Source organism: Mastigoproctus giganteus, chromosome 4 (genome assembly GCF_048544385.1).
Source record: "Mastigoproctus giganteus isolate SK-2022 chromosome 4, ASM4854438v1, whole genome shotgun sequence".
NCBI classification, from domain to species: Eukaryota; Metazoa; Arthropoda; class Arachnida; order Uropygi; family Thelyphonidae; genus Mastigoproctus; species Mastigoproctus giganteus.
In genome coordinates this window covers 243,197,909-243,218,097 of record NC_143578.1, presented here as the reverse complement: position 1 = coordinate 243,218,097, position 20,189 = coordinate 243,197,909, and the positions used below count along the sequence as shown (strand labels likewise).

Genomic DNA, 20,189 nt, shown 5'->3' with positions numbered 1-20,189 from the left:
CGTAATACGCCCAGAATTTTGCAATCCGAACTGGATAACTTGAAGGTGTGAATATGTAGGTAGAAACTGGGTACCTTTTTAAATTATAATGGTAATAATATCCTCCAAAACTTCAGCATTTGCTGAACAATATTTAATGAAATGGTCTCCGTTAGAAGACTTCAGAAACACGAATGCTAAACGAGCAAAAGCGAATAAAATGAACGTTATTTTTTTCTCTTTTATTTGATAATCTACAGAAATTCGATTTACTTGTTCTTAATATTAACAAAAAGTAAACCGATTTTAATATTCGGATGTAGCAGAAAAACAACTACGTACAGATTAACTAGCTTTACATACTTTTTTTTTTTTTTTTTAAGTTTCTGCCACTCTTTCCTTAAATTTCTCACTCATTGTTGTGTGGGTTGCGCGATGTATCACACACACCATCACGAGAAAAACCAATCAAAAGCAATATTTGAAAACCAAGTAGTTTTTTTTCTCTATTTGATTTGCGTTCTTTATGTACAAATTTAAATACACCAACTTCTGTTGCGCGCTCAGAGTAAGGAAGAGTTTTAAAGGATAAATTGTTTCTTTATGAAAGCGTTGCCATTGACAATACCGCACAAATATTGAAGCAGTTTCATTGGATGAGAAACACGGTAACACATTCGTCGCATGCGCAGTACGTTGTAAGCAGTTAAATCTGCGCGCTCCCTCCCTAACCAAGTCGTAATGGCGGAGTTGAACTTCTAGGGTAAGGTTGAAGTACCGTAATTTATATAAATTTCTGTTTTTGCTCATTAAAAGTTATGGAAATATTGTGCTACTTGTCGAACGAATTAAAAATCACCATCAAATACTTTTGTGTATAGTTTTTTCTATTATGAATAATTAGTTTTCTAGAAAAATAATAATTTTCTTTTTGGAGTTAGTTATTGACTTTACATAGTAGAGAGTTGTATTACTGTTCGGCAATGTGGTTGCTGCATGGCAGCGAGGGAGTCATACCATTACTAATAATAGGTATTAACAGTGCGCTGGCAAGGTTGCTGGGGTGAGCTTTTCATTTCACATTTAAAATTTATTATAATTTTTCTATTCGTAAAAAGTGAAAAAAAGGAAGAGTTTAATATTTCGAAGCAACTATTTCAATCCTTGCGGAATTTCACATTGCAGATATATTTTTTTTCCTGCAAAAATCAATACATACTAATGGACTGCAGTTCAAAAAAAAAAAAAAAACAGTGGGAAGTACTTATCGACATGTTTTTTGTTCCTTTCGGTTTTTCAGTTTGTTGTATTTCGATTATGCGAGCGGAAAAGTATATAGACGTTAAAGAAGGCTGAGTGAACATTTAATGAAACTTTTCAATGTGGAAAACTTCTGTTTTGCTGTTTTGTAAACAACTAAGCGGTGCGTAACAAGTTTGGTTTATTCTATGTGTACCATTTTTAAATCATTTTCTTAATGCTTAATCAGAGTTGTAACAAGTGGAATTCAATAGGAACAGTTTCAGTTCGGTAAAAAAAATAATAAAAAATATGAGCAAAAGTGATAAAGATATGAAACCAAAATTAAAACTGGTGAGTAAAATGATAAATACGGAAATAGTTTTGTTGATTACAAAAAAATATTCATTTTGAAGCATTGGATCATGTTTTTTCTTTTGTTTTTTTTTCCTTTTAATTTTTTTTATGCAACTGTTTAATGAAAGAACGTTCAGCTGATGGAAACATTTTTGCGCACCATTATATTCGCATTTTCGTTTCACCATCGAAGTTTATCTATTAAAATTGCACGCTGTGCTTATATTTGGCTCCTATAATGAGTAACGAAAATGATTTACTTCAGTGAGGTAGGCCTATTTAGATGGTAAACCGATAAGTGAAAGAGAAAAATGATCAACAAACTTTATTCTTTTACAGTGTTTTATCGAATTGCAGTACTTTAAAAGGTGTTCTTGTTATTTACAAAGTGACTGAGTATTTATTTTTTAAACCGTGATCACCGGTTATTTACAAGGCAGTTATTTTTCGAAAAGAGTAGCGACCAAAAACTGTTTTTGCCCATATTTATAGAAACTCCTATGTTCGAGCAAACTCCTACTATCTTGTATGTAATATTTTCTTGTTGTTCGCTTTGATTACATTTATAAGTGAAATTGAGATTGGCGAAAACAGGAATTTCTATCATACGCATTTAAATAGAATGTCGTGTAACAATGTGCTAAAGGCTAATTAAGTTAAAGAGAAAAGTGCTGTTATGTGCTTTAGTGTAGGCGCGCGCGCGCACACACACACACAGCTGAAATGTTACAGATCCTGACTTTTTTTTACATAGGCATTTAAATGCTATGTGGAGAAGTTATGTATCAATAGTATTTTATATGGCGTTAGTATTCATATAATTTTTCGCAAACACTGTCCATTAAATTCTCCACATTGGTATTGCCTGCTAAGAAATTCGTTATATTCATTTGCATATCTAATTGAAATGCTTATAACACCCCCGTCCCTCCATCCTTTTTTTTTTTTTTTTTTTTTTTTGCCAAAAAATGTTGCTTTACTTAGAAGTATTTTCTTATTACATTAAAAGAAATAAACTGTTTGAAGTGAAACCATATGTGCTTCCTTGTCCACTTAAATCAGTAGAAATATTTTTTTCAGAAGAAATGTTAATAAGGTGCTTAATTATTTACTTAACAGAGTAATAACATTTAACTGCCTTTTGAACTCAGTGAAGTTTAATTGCAAGGCAGTGATTGAATTTCCAAAGAAGGATCTTATGAAGGAAAAAACAAAATGGTGAATATTTTTTATTGAATAAAAGATTCAGTAAAAAATTAATAGAAATTTTTATAGAAAAAAATGAAAAGAACAAAATGGAATGCAATATTCATAAATTTTTATGATAAGAATCTTTATTTTTTATATTTTTGGTTAGTTTTTAGGAGTGTTTAGTTATCTTTTAAACACCAAAAATTGATAAAAGATATTGGGCCTGTATGATCCATGCTTGGACTTATATTTTAAGTGTTAATATGTGGATTGAGTATACTTATATAATAGAATAAATGGAATCAAAAACCTGGATAGCAACAATTCAATAACTGATTTAGAGCAAATATAGTGAACTGCTTAACTTATAAAATTTTGAATATTTAATGTAACCAAAGGAATATGGATTATGAAACAAATTAGTTAGTTGAGGACAGTCTTGCCCAGTCTATTTGTAGCCAATTTTTGGCAGCCAGTTATCTAGAGGAATAAGATTTGTTTTCAAAAATTTACAAGTCTGACTCTTACAGCTTTTTTTTTGCATACATAAAAGCTGTACGAGTTATATTAGTAAATTTGCAAAAAATTGTATGTTAGAGATTTGGATAATTTACTGAATATGATATCAATTTTTTTTATAAAAGCTATAGATAAAGATATATCTGTACTTTACAATGAAGCAATTGATACTGTTTTATTGTTCTAGTCTCAGAGTTCCATTAGACAAACAAAAGAGAAAGTTCTGTTTATACTCCAGCATGGCTACCTAAGTCAGAGAAGTTTACCAGCAATCATTTTAATAAGAATACAGTTGTAAACCATATTTAGTAATCAGCAGGGTTGAACCATGGTTAAACTCAAATATGTGTGCTACTTTTTCAAAAAGTAGCACATATATTTGTCAAATTTCAAAAATTCCTGCAAGCAAATAAAGCTATCACTGATGTATGTAATATAGCACTACTGTGGTTATTAGCTTGGATATTTTTATAGTATTTTTCTGCTGTTATGAGCAGAGCAATTATAAAGTAACTTAACATAAAAATATTATGTAAATGTTTTGATGTAAACACGTGAATTTACAAACAAGAAAACAATAACCATCAAGGTGGGTGTCAATTTACTCTGACTAAAAACATTGCACAAAATGTCATTCCTCAGTATCAATAACAGCTCTGATTCAAGTAATGAAATTTTGAACAGCGGAAGAAGGCAGATTGTGGGACTATTTGTTTATATCTCTTTGTATTGTTCTCTTTAGTTGTACAGCATTTTTCTCATTCATGTAGAAGAAAAATGCTGTTCAGCTAAAGCTAGTAACCTTCACTTTTGGACTATGAGGTGGCCACTTTGTTTCAAAAGCTTAATTGATGTTTCTTCCACTAAAATGTTCTCTTAATTTTGCAATAACTCTCCAGTGAGTTTGTGGAATGTCCTCCTGTTGAAGAAAATGTCAGCGAACACAAATATCAATCAAACAAACAAACTTCATATCTTGTAAAGGAAAAGTGCTGTATTTACTGTAATCTTTATTTATTTATTAGAAATTTAAGATGTTTAAACCTGCGTTAGCAATTTTATTGGGTTTCTAACTTTTTTTAGTGTTTTTCTTACCAGACTGAATATTTTTTTTTTTTTTTAGTGCCCTATCTCTATTTTTTCTCATGAGCCCTGTTGTTTTTATTGCACGAAATACCATAACATGGCGATTTTTAGGATCACATGTACTGTGTTATAGCAGAACTGACTGTACTCAGAAACTTTGGATCTTCAATTTGTTTCAGAAAGTCTGAATCTTTACAAACTTCAAGTCTTCTCATTCTTTGATTTTCATTCAAAATTTTTGGTATTATCTTGACACACTTCTCATGCCTAAATTTTCAGTTAAAATTTGTCTCACAGTTTCTTTGTCTATATTGAGCTCTGATGCAGTCATTCTAATGCATAATGATGTAGCTGAGTGGTCAGTTATCATGTCAAACTTGTGTTGAAAAGTGAATAAAATGTCTTTTAAACAATCCAAACTTAATTTCTTATATCTGGTGAAGTTATGTAGTTCTCAAGCAAGACAAGAATATTTGAGAATTTGTAAAAGACGTATTGTGCTTATTTTATAGTGAAACTCGGTGACCAATATAAACAAAGGGCTCCACATAAAGTTTGCCTAACTTGTGTTGAATCATTGAGATTGTGGAAAAATGGTAAAATGAAGGCTATGTCATTTGCAAATCCCATGATTTGGTGGAAGCCTAGAAATCATTGTGATGATTGTTACTTTTGCTTAGCTAATGTAGAGGGATACAATGCAAAGATTAAGAAGGGCATTGTATATTCTAATATTCCATCTGCCATTAGACCAGTCCCACATGGAGATAACCTGCCGATTCCATTCCTTCTGCATGTATTGGAGAATGTAGCAGCAGAGAGTGCTGAAAGTGATGCTTCTGAAGATGAAACTTAAGTCTACATGCCTGTAGACATTGAGTCCAACCCTCACTGTTTTTGCAGCATGAACTTAATGATCTGGTAAGAGATTTAAATTTACCAACGGAATCTGTAATCTTCAAGCACATGGGATGTTTTTCTCATGGTACAGACAGAGAATGAGAACTAGTTCTCTACTTTTCTGAGGATGATTCTATGGTTTTTTGCAATAATACAAATGACTTAGTGAATTATTTAGGAATTAGTTACAATCCTACACAGTGGAGACATTTTTATTGACTCATCAAAGAGTCTCAAAGGTGTGTTGCTCCACAATGGAAATAAATATGGATCAATTCAGTTACTCACTCTGTGCGTTTGAAAGAAAGTTACTTAATATTGTTGTTGACAATATTAAATACGAAGAACGTGATTGATTGGTTGGTCTGTGCTGACTTTAAAGCGATGGGCATTTTACTTGGACAGCAATCTGGTACACAGAATGCCTTGCTTTTTGTGTGAGTGGGACAGTCGAGCAAGGAATAAGCACTCAGATGTCAAGATCTGGCCAGAGAGAGGCAGTTTGTTGCTTGGATCAAAGAATATAGTTCATAAACTGCTGATAGATCACAAGTCTGTTCTCCTTTCACCCTTGTACATCAAACTGGGCTTGATGAAACAATTTGTGACAGCTTTACCTCAGGAAGGTCCCTGCTTACCTTTGTACTAATTTGCCATTGATAACCCAAGAGAAGCTAAAACAAGGTATTTTTGTTGGACTTCAAATTTGCAAACTGTTGAGGGGAACTATGAATAAAAGAGAAAAACAGGTATGGATTACCTTCAGGTCTGTTGCTGAGAGCAACAAGAATATAGTTGAAAATATGTTGTCAAACTTCAAGAAGCTGGGCTGCATCATGAGTGTCAAGTACATATTTTATACTATCAACTATTTCCCAGAAAATCTCGGAAGTGTTAGTGAAGAACAGGGTGAGAAGTTTCACTAGGATATTAAAGACATGGATTTTTATGAGGTACCAGGGGAAGTTGAATGTCAACATAATGGCAACTGACTATTGTTGGATACTGAAGGACTGTAAAGTAGAAGGATTTTCAAGAAAAAAAAAATGAAAATTTGACCCATCATAGATAAGTTTTTAAATTGAGAGGTTACTGTTTAGTGGAATTTTTACTACACTTTTGTTTTTTCTTTTTAGTAATGTATTCAACATGTATTTAAATATAAAAGTCTAGTAAAAGTAGCATTTTGTTATAATTTGAGTGCACAAATATTGCCAAAATTAATCAAAATTTCTGAAAAATCAAATTTTCTTTCATGATTTTTGAAGAAACCACGCAATGGGGAAACAAATGGAAGTTATTTTTGAAATCGGCATTAGAAAATGGTTTAGGAACATCCTTTTCCGAGAAAATATCAGTGAATTTTTTCAAAATGCAGAATAGTGTAATTGAAGTACATTTATTTCAAGGATCTTCAGTGATTAAAGAATAATGAAATAGTAACATTAAATTATTTATTTACATATTCATCAAATTGATAACAAAAAAATTCTTCAAAAAAGCAACTTTTTTTTGAAATATGTGTATTACTTAAACTGAGCATTTTTTGTTTTGCACATCTGCTATATTGTCCATTCATTCCTCTGATCAGTTCACTGCCACTAACAGTGACCAGTGCTTCATATACAGAACACAGTATATGTGGATAACTTCTGTTAATGCATATGAAAAAATAAGAAGAATTATCAGTTTATTTATTTATTTTTTATTTCTATTTTTGGCTCTTTCTAAAAGAGCCAAATACAAAATTTCATGGAAATCCGTCACTGGGATTCAAGTTTGTTTCATACAAATGGAAGGATGGGCATGGTGAAGATAATATGTGCTGAAAAGAAAACTTTTGGGGGGGGGGTGGTATTGTGACTTTTCCGATAAGAGCTTGCAAAAATATGCCATTCTGACCTTGTAGCATGCTGTGTGGTAATATGCGGTGTATATGTATCCCTATTTCTATACGGCTTGGGCTCCAAAGGATTTGTCTGTCAAATATTGAATTCTGAGGTGGCTGAACTGTCCTTGGAAGACCTTTTTACTATTTCAAGGAGTATTTTTCATGTCAACCTGGATTGCATCCTCTGGAAATTATCATAAAATTTTTATCCTGTAAAGATTGCCACAAAAGGGTGGAAGTTCCTGACATTCCTATCAATGAGTTAAGTCACTCATTGATAGGAATGTTCTGGGACCTAGGCAGGAGGGTACACACTAGTTTGTACACTCCTGCCTTAGTTCCCCATGAACTTTATTGGTCACAAGAAAGGTGCTGGTTATTAAGCTTAAAAACTTTTTTTTTTTTTTTTTTTTAATAATAAATATAATTACAGTATTTCTATATTTATTTATTTATTTTTTAAACATCCTGTAGTAAAACTAATGTAATTTAAATGACCCCATTTACTGCTGGCTAAATAACATTCTTTCTTAATTTAAATCTCAAGTGTTTAAGTAATTAACTTTCTTGTATTATATTTCATTCAAGCTGTTACTAATAACTTTTTCTCCTCTGAATAGGCACACTATAAATTTTTCCCATTACCTAAATGCAGAAATATTTAAAGCAATAAAGACATTAGGTTCATTTCAATCTCATCCTCTGTTGTAAAACTCCTTGAGTGAGTTACTAAACCACTATTTTCATTCCAAACATGAAATCCACTATGGAATTAAAAGCAGGTCCACCACTGCTAATTTTCTTACAACTAATTTATTTATTCTAAATGCTCTTAACTTAAAAAAATGAATTGACATAATATACACTGATAAAAATTCTGTGTTTGATGCTGTCTCAATTCAATATCTGCTTAATCTTCTTGAAAGTTATCTTATCAATGGAAACCTTTTAAATTTTTTTGTCAATCTCCTGAGATTTTTGTCTCCTATTTTAAGAATATATTCCTTTATTTTATGTTCTGGTGGTACTTTCCAAGAGGCACATTTTCGGCACCACTTTTCTCTGCTCTCCTCCAATCTTTTTTTTATCACATTATGTTGTAATTTATTATGCACATGACATTAAATTCTGTAATGTCATCTGCATAAGATGACATTAAACCTCTCATTCAGTTCAGTCGCCCATCACACAAGACCTTATCTGCAAAACTCGAAAGAGAACTTTCTTCATGGCTTCATTTTTTTCAGTTTACCTCTTAACCTATCAAGATATAGTTATCATCAAATCTCTGTCTATTTTCAAGAGAGGCCAACATCCTCCTGATCATGGCCTCTTTTGATTCTCAAATTATTCCTATTGTCCATGAATGTAAGGATCTGGTAATCTATTTTGACTCTAAATTCATTTTCTCCAGTCACGTAAACTACCTTTTGAAAAAACTTGCTAGAGCCATTTGATGTGTTAAACAAAACCTGCAACATATTCACTCTGCACATATTATTAATCTTTTCAGTAATTATCAAACCTAACATTTTGTATGTTTCACTGGTTAGGGCAAGTGTCTAACTTAGTCTTCAAAAAAAGTCTCCTCTATTGATTACACTCTCTTGGCACAAGCACATTACAAATATTGCTTCCTCTGCATCTAAAAAACTTGGTTTTCTCTTTCGCTCTCGGCGTTACTTTTCTTCCAAACAGCTGCTCACTCTGTATAAATCGCAAATCCGCCCTGCCATGGAATATTGTTCCCACATCTGGGGTGGTGCCCCCAAAACCTCTCTCAGGCTTCTTGATTCCATTCAGAAGAGGGCAGTTAGGTTAATTAATGATTCATCTCTAACAGAGTCTCTCCACTCGCTTTCTCATAGACGTACTGTTTCTGCTGCATGCCTCTTCTACAGATACTTCCTAAGCACTGTTCTTCTGAACTGGCTTCTATAATTCCCGCTCTCTCTTTCAAAACAGTCCGAACACGTGCCGCCACCAGCTAACATCCTTTTACTGTCCAACTTCAAACTTACAGAACCAACTTTTCATCTTCCTCATTTATTCATTCAACTGCTGTTTTCTGGAACAACCTTCCTTCATACGTATTTCCTGAAAATTACAATCTACAGAAGTTCAAGTCCAATGTCAACAAATATCTTCTTTCATCTTCTCAATCTCCAACCCAAGCATGGTACTAAGTACTATAGGTTCTAATACCTCTCGTGTTTAGGGTTCACATAAAAAAAAAAAAAAAAAAGATTACAGCTTTCTTAGAGGGACTAAACAGTCCATATAAGAAACCAAAAACTTCAAAAATTAAATCCAGCTATGAACCTGTAGAGGTCATAATCTTTCATGGTCAACTGCCATAAATACTAGGAAATTGCTTTTTAAATTTGGGGTAACAACCTCATTTTTCTGTAAATTATATAATTCTGCCATTCAATGCTCTGAAATTAGGGCATTCATGGCATGGAAAATTGTCAAGAAATCTTTCAGAGAGAAACCAATTCTCACCTCTTAATTAAACAGACTTCATTTGGCTGAGAAGTACTTTCCATTTAACATCATCTTTGTTCACTTGTTAAATTTAGACCTTGCCTTAATTCACAATAAAGCTCTTCTTTCCCACGAAGCTAATTCAATTGAATCTCAGTCAATTGAAAAACAACCATTTCATATCATTGCATTCTTTCTCTACCTCCACTCAGATTTAATGCTGTAATCGGTTTTTTTTTGTTTTTTTTTATATAAATCACAACCTAGTGAAGTATTTTTACTGTATTAATTAATTAAACTCATTTTCATTTTTCTGTTTTTTTTGTGCTTTTCCTACAGCTGTGTTTTTGTTTTAAATTACTTTATTGTTATTTGTTTACTTTGTTAACCACTGTGTGCATGCCTCCCCTTAGGGCTGTCTCAGGGCATTCTCTGCTTTTCAGTATCTGTAGTGTGCCATGTCTGTGTTTCTTGGAGTATGCATTGCATTTATGACTGGCACTGAATAAATGGATATATATTATGTTGTGTAACTCTTGACTTCTCCCTTCCTGGCATTTGTATGTCATATTTGGGATAAGGTTTATACCTGCAACTGATTTGAATAAAAAAAAAAAAAAACTTAGATGCTCTGCTAAAGAATATAAATTTTGTTATTGTGATGTGTGTGAATGAATTGCATATCCTTTGTGTATTTTAATACTTTAATTTTTTAAAGAATCAAATGAATATATAAAAACTAAGACTCAGTCTATTGCTGCCGAAAAAATAGTGCCAAATGTCAGAACCTTGTGTTTTTGTACACCCATTTGAATATATAAAATTACTCTCCCAATTGTTGTGCTGTTTTTTGCTCCTGAAACCAAATTTTTTGGATTTGGGGTGCACAAAAAAGGGTAATTTATATGTGCCAATCAACATGTTGATATACTAGTTACTATATTCTATATAAATGTATGTACACTCAGTGATCACTGAATTATGATCATCCCATCCGTAATGGATTATGCTGCATAGCTCGCAGTATAAAAAGCCAAACAGCTTTGTACACTAGAGCAGTGGTAATTTGCATCTGTTCGAGCAAGTCAAAGTGATAAATTAACAGTTGTGGGACATAGTAAAGATAATAAAGAGTTTCAAAAAAAGGGCATGATTATGGGAGTTCATGCGTTGGGTTCTTCCATATCAAAAACAGCATGTCTTGTCAGTTAAGGTGTACAGAGAATGTGTCAAGCCACCTCCTGCTCACAGAACCATAAAGGATTCTGCAAGATGGATCTTTGTGGTAAGTGAAGGGTGCAGTGCATTGTGTGGGCTCAATGGCTGATCACTGTGCAACTGTTGTAGTACAATATGGGAAATGCAAGAACAATATCCCAAATGATGATGTATCACACATTCAGACATGGGGTTCCACAACAGACAGCCTAAGAGATACCTTCTCCCCGCTGCTGATCACCGTTGACTGCGAATGCTGTGGTGTCAACAACACACTGGTTAGACCCTGAAGGACTGGAAATGAGGTCAGATGAGTTCAAATACTTGGTGCAACCTTGACAGACACCTTCATGTGTAGCACAAGCAACACAAATCCTTGGACCATTGTGCTTGGTGCCCACTATCCAGGCAGCTAACAGTGGTTGATTAATATGGAGCATCTTTTGCTGGAAATAACTAGGAACCCTAGTGCATATGGACCAACATTTCACTGGTGAGGTTTACTGGCAGCTCTTGGGAGCCCATGTGCACCCTGCCATGTTCATGTTGCATTTTTTCCTGGACTGAAATGAGATCTTCCACGATGATAATGCATTGTGCACAATTGTTTTGAGGAACACAGTGAGGATAACATCTATCATGATTGACCATTAAATTTACATCACCTCAATCCAATTGAACACTTGTGGAATGTTTTGGAGCAGAAAGTGAAGCATATGGACATGCAACTGTCATCTTTTCTGAGATTGTGGAAATCCTTGTATGGCTGCAGATAGATCCCTGCAGACACCTTCAGACATGTAGTGTAGTCAATGCCTAAGTGAATAGCAGCTGTTATCCACATGAATGGTTGCCCAATACGGATTTGATAGTGATCATAATTCAGTGTATATGCTTATTATATACACTGAGTTGGTTTTGCATTACCAGCACCTACCTAATACCTTGTGGGACCACCTTTTGCCTGTAATACAGTACACATCTTGGCATGGACTTCACAAGATGTTGCAGAGTGTCTTGGAGTAATACTACCTCAGGACAATGTGTTGCAAAATGTGTCCAGTAATGTCTGCTTATTGTCAGGTGGATGGTTGTAGCATTGAATATCATTTCCTAGTATGTTTCAAAAATGTTCAATTGGGTTGAGATCGGATGAGTTTTGATGGCCACAAGAGGACGAAGAATTCATTATCATATTTCTGAAATCAGTTAGCAACCTGTTGGGCCTTGTAGCATAGTACATTGTCTTGTCAATAGATGCTGGAGTTGTCTGCATATACTGTCATTATGAATGGGTGTACTTAGTTGGTGACGATAGAAAGCCAGGCATTCCCATTGAGCCGTTGATTAACAGTGATTAGAGGACACCACCATCACCTCCTCCAGCCTGGCAAACACCAACAGGTCATCCGGGTGCCATGGCTTTATGTTGCTTTCTCAAAATGGATGTGCCCATCAATATGATAGATTTTGAAATGGGATTCATTAGACCAGGTGACAGATTTCCACATTTTGGTGGTCCAGCATTGGTTCTGACATGCAAGGTTTTAGGTCTTGCAGTGGACATGGGTACTGGTGATGACCATTGATTGCTATAGTGTATGCAAACTAATTTCCAGCACATAGCCCATGTGGATATTGGTCTTGCTATTCCTTTGTTGTACTGGTTGGTTAGACCAGTCCAGTATAATGAAGACCAGACCATTCCTACACAAGGGGTGTTGCTAATGTAAAGCTAACTCTGTGTGTGTGTAAAATATTTAAGCGATAGTATTAAAGAGTAAAAACATAAAATATTTGAAGGTTAAATAAACAGGATAGGATAGGATAGGATATAGCACCAAAGCGCGCAAAGCAGCAGCATTGGATGCAAATGCAAGTATATGCATATTATAAAAAATATGACAAATAAAAATAAAGATGATGGTAGTACGAAATGTCCAGAAAGCTAGAGGCCAAAGGCGCCTCCGTAGCCAGGTGGGAAGGAGCAGCAGTGTGTAGCACACTCTTCTTGATTAGACCGGGGTTCAAGCCCGTCACCACCAAATACGGAGGATGTGGAAAGGTCAGGGAATGACCACCACATATCCCAGAGCAATATGGCCTTAGTTGCTAATGCTCCTAAAAAAAAAAAAAAAAAACCCAAAAAAAAAAAAATAACACAGGCCAAAAAGGAAGACAGCCGAAAGTGTAGTAAACTTTAAAATAAAAATGTAGTAACCTTTTTAAACCTTTTATCTGATGTAGACTGTTGTTACTTTATTTTTATTTTTAAAGGTTACTACATTTTAATTTTAAAGTTTATTACATTTTCGGCTATCTTCCTTTTTGGCCTGTGGCTTTCTGGACGTGTCGTTCTACCATCATTTTTATTTGTCATATATATATATTAGTGTATATACTAGTTAATGTATGCTGGTTACTAGTGTTGGTGGATACAGGAGATATACTGCGCAATAATGATAGGCAGAATAGGACCAGGTTATACCTGCTAGGAACTAAAAAGTTAATGTTGTAGAGCAGTTATCATTTTTAGATCTGAGGATTTATTAACACATAGGACAAAGCTGAGAAAACATTGCAAGTTAGAATTAAATTTGAAAATGTCGGCAATTCTGCCTAGACATGATAGGAGGGTGTATATGATGAGAACCTTATCAATCAGTTTGACTCTGGAGAGAATGTGCAAGGTTTATGGAATATTCCTCAGTGTGGTTTTGTTCGTTAATGGGGGGGGGGGGGAGAGAGAGAGAGAGAGAGATTGTTTTCACAGAGATAGGATACACTTAATTATAAGGGCCAAAGAATATTTGCTGATGATGTCAAGGTAGTGTTAAATGTGTTAGAAAACTTTGGAAGGAAGAGAACTTTGGTTTGGAAGATTTATAGATTACTTAGGCAACAGCAACCTCAAGCAGAGGTGAAAGTGATTCTTGTGCTACTTCTATTGGGACATAAAGCAGTCTGGAAAGCAAGTTGTTGGAGATTACAAGGACTGCTGGGGTTTTGTGGAACAAGTTTTCAACTTTTGTGGAACAAGCAAATAGATGGGATGTGATAGGTCTTCTAAAAGAAAAAACAGGTGCACATATATTTGCTTATACATTAATTGTTATGATTAGAGTAAACAAATTTAATGAATTTAAAGCACTGATTAAATCATCTAATGGGGACATTATAGGGATATTGGAAGCATGCTGTTTTCTGCACGTAAGGGATGTGGAATTTGAATATGGCTTGTACAAGATTGGCCCCTTGTATAAGGCAATGGTCAGGCCACATCTTGAGTATTGCATACAGGTCTGGAGGTCTCATTTTAGGAAGGATGTAGAGTTGCTATAATCAGTACAGAGAAGGGCAACAAGACTGGTGAGGGGAACAAAGGGGTGCTCTTACCAAGAAAAGCTTAAGTTCTGCAAATTGCAGTGTCTGGAGACTAGGCACGTGTGAGATGATCTGATTGAGGTGTATAAGGCCTTGAATGGTTTAAGCAGGCTCAATGCTGATGGGATTCTTCCTCTTGCTCAGATTACAAACGTGAGGGGGCATAAATTCAAATTGAGGAAGGACGGTTGTAGAATAATATGCGGAAATTTGCCTTTAGCCAGCGGGTAGTTGATTGCTGGATCAAATTTCATCTGTCTTTGTGGAACTTGATAGCTTAACTAAATTCAAGGAAGAACTGGACAAACTTTTGGAATGAATGGTTGGATGAAATGGGAAAGTTTTTTTTTTTTTTTTTTTTGGGCTGATGCTGTATAAGCTTGCTTTCTTGCATAATATGCCCCTGCTAATGCTAACAATTTGTATTGAAAGGTCAGGCAGGGCAGGGGGTGGAGTTATGCTCTTGGATAAGAGCATAGTGCAGTGCACCCAGTTGATGTGGGTGGCCAGTGCAATGTTGAATGAAATTGTCAATACTTGGAAAACTAAAATGGGGGGTAGGCATATGCTGTAGACTAAATGAATGTGATGAGTACAAATAGAATCACGAAATGGAAGTAGATCAGATTGTCTTACAATGGGGGATTTTAATATTAGAGTTGCATTAATATTAATATTACACACATAGCAGAACATTTCTGGATTTATTGGATGACTGTTTTCTGCAGCAGCAAGTTAGAGAAACAACAAGAGAAATCAGTATCTGATTATCAGCAGTGCCTCTTCATGCATTAGGAATATTATTATTATTATCTCTCTCTATACATTAAAAAAAGTTTTCCTCCTAGTGATATTTATTTGAGCCAATGGGGGAAGAGGGCGAGGCAATTACGTCACTACAGATGCAATTAATTGTTGACAACTGCCTCCATAATGTTCACCACCTTGTGCACGTGCATCATTTGATGTTCCATTGTAACGTTTTTTGTACATTAATGAATATTGTATATTTGTAAAATAGTTTAGTATTTTATAAATATTTTAAATATTTGTAAAATAGTTTAGTATTTTATAAATATTTTAATCTTTCTCTTTTGGATGCAACAATATTCCTCATGCATTATCGAACCTGAATCAAAAAGCTTTGTCCTAAGTGACCTATGTAAACACAAGTAAATAATTACATAGTGATATTTATTTGACCTTGAGAATGCCCCGCACTACAAATGCACAGGTAAGTAATTACATAGGTCATTTCCTGATTAGATATCAATCATAGTGATTTTTGCCTGGCGGCACAGGGGGTCTTCCCCAACTCCGCGTTTTTACTCTGTGTAGAATACAATACTCTGAATAAGAACAGGGTGTGTGTTTTGTGAAGTATTAGTGTGGGTTGTGTTCTTCTGGCCACTTAGCCTGGCGGTCTGTGGAGGGCCATTAACACCCCAAGTTTTCGTGACCGGCATAGGACACATTAGGAGAGAAGAAAGCTTTGGTGTGGCGAACCCTGGGGTAAAAAAAAAAGAAAATTTATTAGAAAAGGGATAATGGGGGAAGAGGGTGGGATACAAGTGGTAGAGAACAGAGGGATAGGGGCAGTAGTTGAGGCACCCACCTGATTTGAAAGGTGAGACAGTAAGGGAACCCCTTGTACAGGATGTCCATCCTGGTCCAGAGGGTGGGAGTTGAAAGTGGGTGGTGGGGTGAGCCACCAGGCAAAAGGGGGGGTAGGGGCCACTCAGGATGGGGGAAGGAGACCCAATCACCCAAGGTGGTAAGAATAAAAGAACATAGGAAAAGAGATCCCTATGGTGGAGCATGCTTTTTGCAGCTCTGTCCCACACTGGCCAGGTGTTACCCAAATGGCCAGTGTCAGCATCCCACACCATGCCAGCTAGGAAAAGCTACAGCATGGTGTCAGCTTGGATAAAAATGAGGCCATTGAGAGCCTGCATAGCCTGCATCAGTCTATTCCAGTCAAGAGGCTAAGATAGAACATGCAATTATTAATAACTCTTATTCATTCAACATTTACACAATTTTAGCATTAGCATTAGCATTAGTAGAGGCATATGATGCAAGAAAGCAAGCTTATTCAGCATCAGCCAAAAAAAAAAAAAAAAAACCCCTCTCCATTTCACCCCTCCGTTCGTTCGAAATACCTGTCCAGTTGAGCTTTAAATTTGTTTAGGCTATCAACTTCAACAACAAGTGATGGAAGTCGGTTCCACCAACCAACCACCCGCTGGCCAAAGGCAAATTTCCGCACATCTATCCGACATCCGTCCTTCCTCAATTTGAATTTATGCCCTCTGAGGTGATTATTCTGAGAAAGATGAAGAATCCCATTTGCATTGAGCATGCTCAAACCATTCAAAGCCTTATACACCTCTATCAGATCACCTCGCCGGTGCCTAGTCTCCAGACTCTGTAATTTGCAAAACTTAAGCCTTTCTTCGTAAGAGCAACCCTTTGTTCCATTTACTAATCTTGTTGCCCTTCTCTGTACCCGTTCCAGCAGCTCTACATCCTTCTTGAAATGAGGCCTCCAGACCTGTATACAGTACTCAAGATGTGGCCTAACCATTGCCTTATACAAGGCAATAATCACCTCCTTATCCCTGCTAGAAAAATTCCTGTATATCATTGACAAGACACCATGAGCTACTCTTGCAGCTCGTCTGCACTGCTCAGAGAACTTCATATCTGCCTGCACAATTACCCCCAGGTCCTTTTCATTCTCCACCACTGTCAGTGTAGTACCGCAGAGTTGATACATTGCTCTGGGGTTACTGTTACCCATATGTAGTACTTTACATTTGTCAATGTTAAACTTCATTTGCCACCTCTCAGCCCATCTGTTCAACCTTTCCAGATCCTGTTGCAGCAGCATAGCGTCAGTAGTGTCCTTAACGACCCTGCCAACCTTTGTATCATCTGCAAACTTAGACATTAAACTTGATATCCCATCATCAATATCATTCATAAACACCGAAAACAACAATGGACCCAACACTGAACCTTGAGGAACTCCACTAATAACATTAGTCCACGTTGAGCAGTGTCCATTGATTACCACTCTCTGTCTTCTGCCACTCAACCATCCCCTTATCCATAGCAGCAATTTGCCTCCAATGCCACACTGCTCCAATTTGTGCAGCAGTCTTCCAGGTGTATAGTTCTTTCTATTTTCTTTTATATATTAGATTAGATATCGATCAGTGCATTTCAACACGTGTCTTTTATGTAGAAAAGATTTGACTTACTCCATCATAATTGCCCCAGGGGCTCACATCTGGTAAGTATGGGCTTGGCACATCCAGGGTCCTGAGCTGGATATCATCATCCTTCTCTTTCTTGGTGATTCCTCTTTACTTTTAACTTTCTCTCTCTCTCTCTCTCTCTCTCTCTCTTCTCTCTTCTCTCTCTCTCTCTCTCTCTCTCTCTCTCTTTCTTTCAGGGTAACTTGGGAATTTTTTTTGGCTGGTGCAGTATAAGCCTCAGGCTTCCTTGCACTATATGGCTCATAATAATAATAACTCTACATATTATGTAGAAAAGCATATGCGGAGCCCCCTTATTATTATTAGCCATATGGTGCAAGGAAGCCTGAGGCTTATGCTGCACCAGCCAAAAAAAAAATTCACAAGTTACCCAGAGAGAGAGAGAGAGAGAGAGAGAGAGAGAGAGAGAGAGAGAGAGAGAGAGAGAGAGAGAGAGAGAGAGTGTGTGTGTGTGTGTGTGTATCTGAAGTAGAAAGGAATCACCAAGAAAGAAAAGAATTATGATATCCAGCTCAGGACCCTGGGTGTGCCAAGCCCATACTCACCAGATATGAGCCCCCTGGGGTGATCCAGATAAAGCAATCACTAGGAATCACACCATTAATGTGGGATCAAGGTAGAATAAAAAGATAGAATAAGCTTAAAAGATAGAATATAACTTAAAAATATATATCTATTGTCAAGGGTAAAGGGAAGGGATGTTTTCTTTTGTAAAGGCTTTCAGTGGGACCAACTGAGGGTACCAGCTTCAGATTCTAGATAGGTAGTATTCAGTGAAGTAATTATAGAAGTTACTAAACTTTTAATACCAACAAAGAGATATTGTTGAAAGTTTAGACCTAAATGGATGTCAGATGAACTGATGAAGCTATTGTCAAGGAAGAAAAATGCATGGGATGATTATAAATTAGGGGAGACACAGAACCTAGAGTAAGCACAAACTAGTCTAGCTAGTGCCTGTAATCAAGTCAATAAGAGGGTTAGTATTAGCAATAGAAAATGATTTAAGAAAGCCAGCTGATACAGCATCAGGCAAAAAAAAAAAAAAATCAACCACTTCCCACATCACCTGTCCATCCTCCTCTAACAGTTTGTCTAGTTCTTCCTTGAATTTATTCAAACTACCCACTTCTACAACACCAGATGGAAGTTTGTTTGTTTCATCATTCAACTACCCACTGGCTGAAGACACATTTCCCACATCCGTCCTGCAACCATCATTCCTTAATATGAATTTATTTTCCTTCATGCGTGTAGTCTGAACAAGAGGAAGGATTCCATTGGCATTGAGTTTGCTCATTCCATTCAGATCCTCAAACACCTCAATTAGAGCTCCTTATAGGTGTCATGTCTAGTCTTCAGACAGTGCAATTTGCAGAATTGAAACTTTCTTGCCAAGAGAATCCCTTTGTTCTCCTCACTAATTTTGTTAGTGAGGGGTACAAAAGGTTCTCTGTATCTGCTCCAGTAGATCCACATTCTACAGAAGGTGAGTCTTCCAGATCTGTATGTAGCACTTGAGACGTGGTCTAACTATTGCCTTATACAATGGTATTATTACCTCCTTATTCCTACTGGTAAAGTGGTTATAATAAGTCTTTGACTAAAAATGCAAAATTAAAAAAAAAAAAAAAAGTAGCAAAGAATTGTTTGCTTATGTTGACACTAGAAGGCATTAACCATATTGGAACACTAGATATGAATGGCATAACTAATGATGATTCTGTTCATGTTGCTGACAAATTAAATAAATATTTCACATCTAAATCATGTACGAAGAACTTTTTAGAGACTGGAATAACAGAAGTATACCTAGTTATAACTGGGAGCTAAAAAATTTTGTGATAACTGAGGGGAAGGAGGTGGGAAAAAATTTTTAAAGCTAAAAGTAAATAAGGCACTGGGGCTGATGGTATCTATCCTATTATGTCTATTAAAAAAAAAGCAGCAAAAGAGGTCAGCAAACCTTAAGCATAATTATGCATGCATCCTTGGATTCAGGAGAGGTTCCTATGGATCGGAGATGTGCAAATGTCTCTCCTGTTCACAGAGGGAGATCAAAGGTAAAAGTAATTATAGACCTGTAAGCTTGACGTCTGCTCATTGAAAATAATGGAGTCAGTCAGTATTGAAGGATTATCTTGACAGGTATGCAGTTATATGGAAATCACAGCATTGTTAAGGGGCAATCTTATCTGACCAGTCTTATTGGATATTATGATGCCGTAAAAAAGAACCGGATGAAAAAAATAATTTTGTCGTCTGATACTTAGATTTCAGTAAAGCTTTGGTCTATTCCACTGGAAAGATTTCTGACAAAATTGGAGCAGTATGGAATTATGGGCAAGTTACGGTTATGGATAAAGGGGTGGTTGAGTGATAGAAGACAGATGGAATAAGTGAGCATTAATCTTCTCAGACTAATAATGTTAACAGTAAGTTCAGTCCTTACTATTTACATTATTTATGGACACTACTGATAAAGGTATATCAGGCTTATTGTCTACATTTGCAGATGAAGCAAAGGTTGGTTAATGACAAGAATTAATGGTATACTACTGTGACAAGACCAAAAAAATTAGGCAGAAGAAAATATTGTGCTAAAAAGTGGCAATTGAAGTTTAACTTTGACAAATGCAAAGTATTTCATAGGG

General features: G+C 35.8%; 1 protein-coding gene across 1 annotated transcript in view; it reads left to right on the top strand.

Moving 5' to 3' along the window:
- The first annotated feature begins 723 nt into the window (after window positions 1-723).
- Window positions 724-20,189, top strand: part of l(3)mbt (lethal (3) malignant brain tumor) — a 195,801-nt gene continuing 176,335 nt past the window's right edge. Inside the window, exon 1 of the mRNA XM_090372140.1 lies at window positions 724-742. The gene's annotated coding sequence lies outside the window, so the exon portion shown is untranslated. The remainder of the gene's footprint in view (window positions 743-20,189) is intronic.